Genomic DNA, 6,758 nt, shown 5'->3' on the forward strand with positions numbered 1-6,758 from the left:
TGATAATAAAATGAGATTACAAAGAAATTGAGTTTTAATTAGGGCATAAAATCCCAACACTCAACTCATGAGATCTTGGAATATTAGGTCTAAGAAAGTTTTCAGGGATAGGAAAATATCACGATATATTTTTCTCTCCCTGTGAAATGCTAAGATTTTTCTCTCTAGAATATTCTCTCACTTGAGCGTATCTTGAAACAATTTCTATCTGGTAGATTTATAAAAGAATTAATTAAATTAAACATTAAAAATTCAAATTATAAGCCAATTATTAAATAAATAAATAAAAGAAATATCAAGATCCATCATTGGATCTCCGTTACACGCCAACTACAGTGCTAGCAGTGTAGTTGGCATGTAACACATCCCTAATTTCAGGGATGTATTCCAATTACTTTCTTTTAATTATTATTTATTCAAAAATATCTAACCCTCATAATTTATCTTATCAGATTAATTAAAGAATAAATATCATTTAAAATTCAAATCCAATTTGAATTATTAGAAATATATTCACATTATTTAAATAAATAAAACTAATTAATTCAAAATTCGTTGTCTTAACTGTTTAAATATTATTTTCGAAAATGCCCATTTTATTTAATTTTTTTTAAATTATATTAATTTATTTATTTATTAATTAATTTATCTCATATACATATTTGACCCTGAAGAATAAATTTCTTCCAAATATGTCATTTCCCCGATTTTTCCCAATTTCAACTCTTACCTTGAATAATGTTGATAGAGCCATCTCGAGGACCTATGGACCTATAATTTCAAGCTCTAATAAATTTATATTATTAATTAAAAATCTTTAATATAATAACCTTAATTTATTAATCTCAATGTTATTCAACTAGAAATATGAGACTGCACTCTTGTAATTATAGACATTTATTTATTGAGTACTTTTAAGTATAAAAAGCGTCCATCGATTTAATCATTACATACAATTCAATTCTCTATTAATGGTTCATAATTAAAGTAAGAATTAATTACTGTTTAACCTCTTTAATTATATCTTGTTTCCTTAAGTACCATTAACTTTACTAGTGAATGTTAATTCATAAACTGATTTATGAATACGAGCTCAATAACCTTTAAGTTCCAAAAGCTAACCCTTAAGAGAACTATTATTCAATTCCTCTTGGAAATGTATAGATTCCATATTTGTACATTATGTCCCCAGCCATTTACATCAATGAATTCCCAAAACAAAAGTTTTCAGCTTGATTATTTTGACAAACCATAACGAGTGAATCAAAGAACTCATATGACATAAAAAAGAGTTCATAATAACGTCAGGATTAAGATTAATTTGTACACAATCATCTTATTGATGTGTTTAATTAATACTTATAAAGTAAACAATATTCTTAAGTATTAATAACATATCGAGTCCCGTTCTTATATAACCACTTTGTACAAAGTACATCCACTAAGATGTCCTACTACATCAGTAATTCGGATCTAGATTACATGTATTCATAATACTAGTGAACCGTACTTACAATATTTAATCCAAAGATTTCATATAACTTTGTTTTACTACGAAATGTTTAAATTTGTTCCCTACAATTTTAATCTTCTCGTACCAAAATAAGATTGTAGTCACAATAATGAATTTATGATATTCATATTATAATAATAATAATAATAATAATAAACAATCAATATATGCAAAAAAATCATTTCAATTATTTATTTCATAAAACATTGTTCAATACATATGCTTTAAAGGGCACTAATCTCAACAATCTCCAATTTTCCCTAAAGCAAATGAGGCATCTCCCTCAAACCCATATTGCTAAAATGATCTTTAAAAGACTTGGTGGATAAATTCATAGTAAAAGGACCCGCAAGGTTATGTTCTGAAGCTATCTTCATAACTCCTACATATCCTCTGTGAAAAATATCCCTGATCAAGTGGTACTTCCTCTTGATATATTTTCCCCTCTTCTGACTCCTTGGTTCATTCGAGTTAGCTACCGCCCACTATTATCACAGTACAAGACCATGGAATTATCCATGTATGGAACAACTTACAGATCAGAATTGAATTTCTTGAGTCACACAACCTCTTTAGCTACATCACAAGCCGCTATGTATTTGAATTCCATGATAGAATCTGAAATACTGGTTTGTTTGATACTACGCCAAACTACAACTCCTCTACCAAGTGTGAACACTGATCCAGAAGTCGATTTTCAACTATCTCTAGCTGATTGAAAACTAGAATCATTGTAACCAGCGGGGTTTAGGTCACCACATGAATATACAAGCATATGTTCTCTAGTTTTCCTAAGATACTTGAGAATATTCTTTACTGCAACCCAATGACTCAATCCAGGATTGGATTGATAACGGCTGACTATCCCTACTGCATAATAAATGTCAGGTCTTGTACACAACATGACGTACATTCATAGAGGCGTAGGGATATTGTCTCATATCCTCTTCTTCTCGAGGTGTCTTAGGACATTGTCTTTACAAATGGACAATTCCATGACGAGTTGACATATCACCCTTCTTGAAATTTTGCATACCAAATCGCTCCAGTACCTTATATATATATATATAAGTAGCTTGAGACAAAGCCAAAACTTTGTTCTGTCAATCCCGAATATCTTCAACGTAAAGAACCAGTAATACCACAATGCCATCATTGATTTGTTTATAGTCACAAGGCTCGTCAACGTTTTGTACAAAACCATATGTTTTGATTGTGTCTATAAATCTCAGATTCCAAGATCTAGAAGCATGCTTGGGTCCATAAATTGACCTAAGAACCTTGCAAACATTTTGATCTTAAACTTTTATTTCGAACCCTTCTAGTTGAGACATATAAATGGTCTCATCAAGATAGTTATTCAAAAATGTTGTCTAACGTGCATTTGCCATATCTCATAATCCATGCAAGTAACTAATGGAGATCACAATCAAAGTCTAATATATATACATCTAATGGATGTTTGGGAGTTTCATTATTGAGCATTGAACCATTTTATTTGTGGTATGGGAGTTCTTTCTCGTAAGGAATAAAAGTGAAATGCACTCTCCTTCCTCGTCCTGTTATCTTATAAGAACACAACACAATATCTGTTGACAATTGAGAGTGCTTGATTAAATCTTTTAATTCCTTTTATTCTTAAATATCCAATAAAGAGAAAAGTTGTTATCATGTTACAATTGCTAATTTTTGCGTGCATACCTTTTCATTCTTTATTTGTAACTTCATCAAAATTTATTTGTCGTATTTTATTTGTTTAGTTATTAAAATAAATATGTCAAATACTATGAGCGAGTAACTAGCCTCAACGAATTTCCTTTTAAAATAACTAAATACATAAAACAGTCCCACAAGTAGTAGTATTTAAATATTCTCCTAATTTATAATCTTTATCTCGTTGAGAAAGGGAGGAGGCAAGGAAAAACTTCTCTTTATTAAAACTAAACTAAAAAAAAGGGTAAAAACAAGCACTAGTACATGAAAAATCCAAGCCTCATTAGGAAGAAAATTATCATAGAAAGTGTAGCAGATGATACTGTGATCGATGCTGGAATTCGTCCCTTATCCTTGCTTATTACCATCCCTTCTATTATGGGGTAGTTTATGACCAAGATATAGAGAGACAAGAAAACTTGTTGAAACATCTTGTCCAAATTTCCAACAAGGATAGCTCTAGTGATTCCCACAAGAAGAGAAACCACGTTCAGGATAACTAGAACAACCAACGAAACAAGAAACATAGCTGGTGTTCTGAAATTGAATTTTCCATTTCGGTATAGCTCAACTATTTCGTCATCATAAACTTTATTGGTGAGCAAGAAACTGGCTTCCCTCATACCAATCCTCTTCATGAACGCATCCAAGCTCCCATAGAGATGCGATGTGATTGATTTTATCATCCATAACCTTAGCTCATTTATCACTGGTGGCCATTTATCACTGAGCCAGGCGAGCCACCAGTGATGAAGACCTCAAAAGAATGTTGAACAAGTGAGGAGGCAAAGATGAACAGAAATACAATGAAAAATGAGTTTGAAACCTATTAGAGAAGGTAGATTTATTGTTAGGGAATTCTACAGTGATTTTGATATTACTATTTTGATAACGAGTGGTGTATTTGATATTTACCTCAGGACACATAGGAATACCACTCAGCAAGCCGAGTTGAGGAATAGTAGCGAAACACCACAAAGGTAAGTAGTAGAGGGGAAAAAATGAGATATCCATAGCTCATTTTCTCAAGAAAGGACATTTTGGAGGGACCATAAACAAAAGGGCAAAACTTTGAGATACCAACTTCGACCTACCCTGAATTCCATCTTATCCCTTGAGTCAACAGATCATTCAAATTTGTGACACTAGAGCCCAAAAACTGCAGCATTGATGAGCTCAGGTAGACTGAAGTCCAGCCTTCGGAGTGTAAGGTGAAGTCGGTCAAGTAATCTTCTGCTACTGAATAATGCAGAAAAACAACCTGTGGTTCCCATTCCAAGGAGAAGAAATCAATAAGTCATTATAAATTATAATCAATGAAAAGGTTGAGAAATGAAATCAAGTCCATAAACCAAGGCTAGCTTACATCTTGACCCCATTTTGTTTCACTTCCATAGGTGCAAGAAGCCAAAAATTTGGCCTCTTGTTGCAATGCATTAGAAGAGTCTCTAATATTTGCTACATTAGGCTTCTTGTGATTAAAAAGAGATTTGATGAACTCATTGGATGGCCCAAAATACTTTTTCAGTTCCATTGGATCAGCACCTGCTTATAAAAACAGATAACCAGTTCAAGATACTATTTTTAGGTAAGACATACACATATTGCTAACAAATGATAATCATGTTATATAAAGATGCAATTTAACAACGACCTTACCTTCTTCCACATAACTGCCATTAAAGGATACCCTTTTCAGGAAAAAGCCTGTACCAGACAATACAGGTCCATCCAGTCCATCCATACCTTGCCAGAGTAACTAAGAGATGCAAAAGAATTCAGACCAATTAATAATAAAGTCCATGATGTTTCAACATATCTAATTGAGCAAATATAATGACAAGATTTTGCTTTGCTTACCGAATATGTTGACCTTAACTGACTGTCATAGATATCATTTCTAGAAACGTTGTGGAATCTCTGAGGGAACTGCACAAAAGCTAGAGAGGAAGATGTTTTTGGATCAAGATAAAAGCACATAGCTTGACTTGCTGATGTTGGATCATTGCAATACATGTCACAGTCAAGAGCAAGTATGAATGGAGAATTGCTTATCACACTGGAGACTCAAAGTTGTGGCTACAGGTTGATCAGTGAAGCTCAATGATTTATGATTTACGGAAGAAAAACAAATTCTAATACTGAATATGTTGTTGTTTATGTAAAGGAAAAGGAAATAAAACATACAAGAACATTAAATGCTCCAGCCTTAAAATGGTGAGGATGAGAAGCTCTTTTCTCCCTAGAAACATAAACAAGTTGAGGCAACATAACTATCTCTTCTTGTTCTGTGTTGTCACTAGGATTTCTTGGGATCACCTGATAAAGGATAATAGTAAGAACAAAATGTCTAATCCCCCCTAATTTTGTTTACATGCGGCAAGAGGAAAGTAAGTACCTCAATGACAGATCGGTGATTTTTACCAGTGAAGCCACTAGTATCTACAAAGGGCTCTTTTATTCCTTTAATGCTTTCTTTGAACACTTGGTATACTTCCTGTAAAAAATATTCCTTAATACCAGCATAGCTATTTCGAAAAATGATATTTTCTGTTTTTTTATAGTAAAATTTTAGAAGTAGACAACGAAAGAAATGAAAAAGCATACTTTTAAGCTTCTCTTGTTTTGTCGTGAACTCATCAAAACTTCCCGAATGGCGATCAGCATTCACTAATGATGAGAATTAAGCATTTGGACACCTCTTCTAGATTTAAACCTCCTACAAAATGGAATCCACCACTTTGCAAATCTCCAAGCCTCTCTCATTCCATTCAAAGTCACTGCAAAACCACCATCGTTGGAAAGATACACATGAAGCTTGTCAGGAGGGTAGTCCAGCGCCATGGCTGATATGACAGTGTTCATCACATGCAAAGTTGGCTCTCTATCTGGATTTGCTGTGAAAACAAAGACATCGATAGCTAGAAGTTTATCATTTTCTAGCAATCTCTCTGGAAATACAGAATGAGAAACGAGATGCCACCTTAAGGCTTGGTATAGATGCCATATAAGGAAGAGACACAGCTCTGAGAGAAAGAGAAGAAGCCATGGTAGAGATGTTAGATTAAAAATTAATCTTGATGCATAAATAACCAAATTATTCCATAAATTGAAAATATATATTCGTAGTCTCGATTAGCTTTACATTACAAGAGAAAAAGAAAGAAATTAGAACTGAGTAGACATTCCATCAAACTCTTGGACAAGTTGAGACAACTTAATTGAGATATTCTATCCATTTAATTAGGAAATTCAAATTAGGTAACAAATAAATAATGATAGTTTAATATTGAATATGATGTGATATTAATATATATATATTAAATTAATTAATTTTAACTGATTTGTTTTATATCAATATCGTTTAAATAAAAAATATTCTAACATTCTCTCACTTAGTCAGCATTTAATGTATCACTTAAACCCAACGATTATCTTTGTTAGATAAAAAATACATGAATCATGGCGATAGTTCATCTTTTTATGGCGAGTATTATCTTCCATGTATTACAATATATTTATTACATAACAA

At 32.4% G+C, this 6,758-nt stretch overlaps 1 pseudogene; it reads right to left on the reverse strand.

Annotated features, from left to right (window-relative positions):
• Positions 1-3,346: 3,346 nt before the first annotated feature.
• Positions 3,347-6,275, reverse strand: LOC133815237 (cellulose synthase-like protein G1; annotated as a pseudogene).
• Between the last annotated feature and the right edge of the window lie 483 nt (positions 6,276-6,758).

This window comes from Humulus lupulus, chromosome 2, assembly GCF_963169125.1.
Source record: "Humulus lupulus chromosome 2, drHumLupu1.1, whole genome shotgun sequence".
Lineage (NCBI taxonomy): Eukaryota > Viridiplantae > Streptophyta > Magnoliopsida > Rosales > Cannabaceae > Humulus > Humulus lupulus.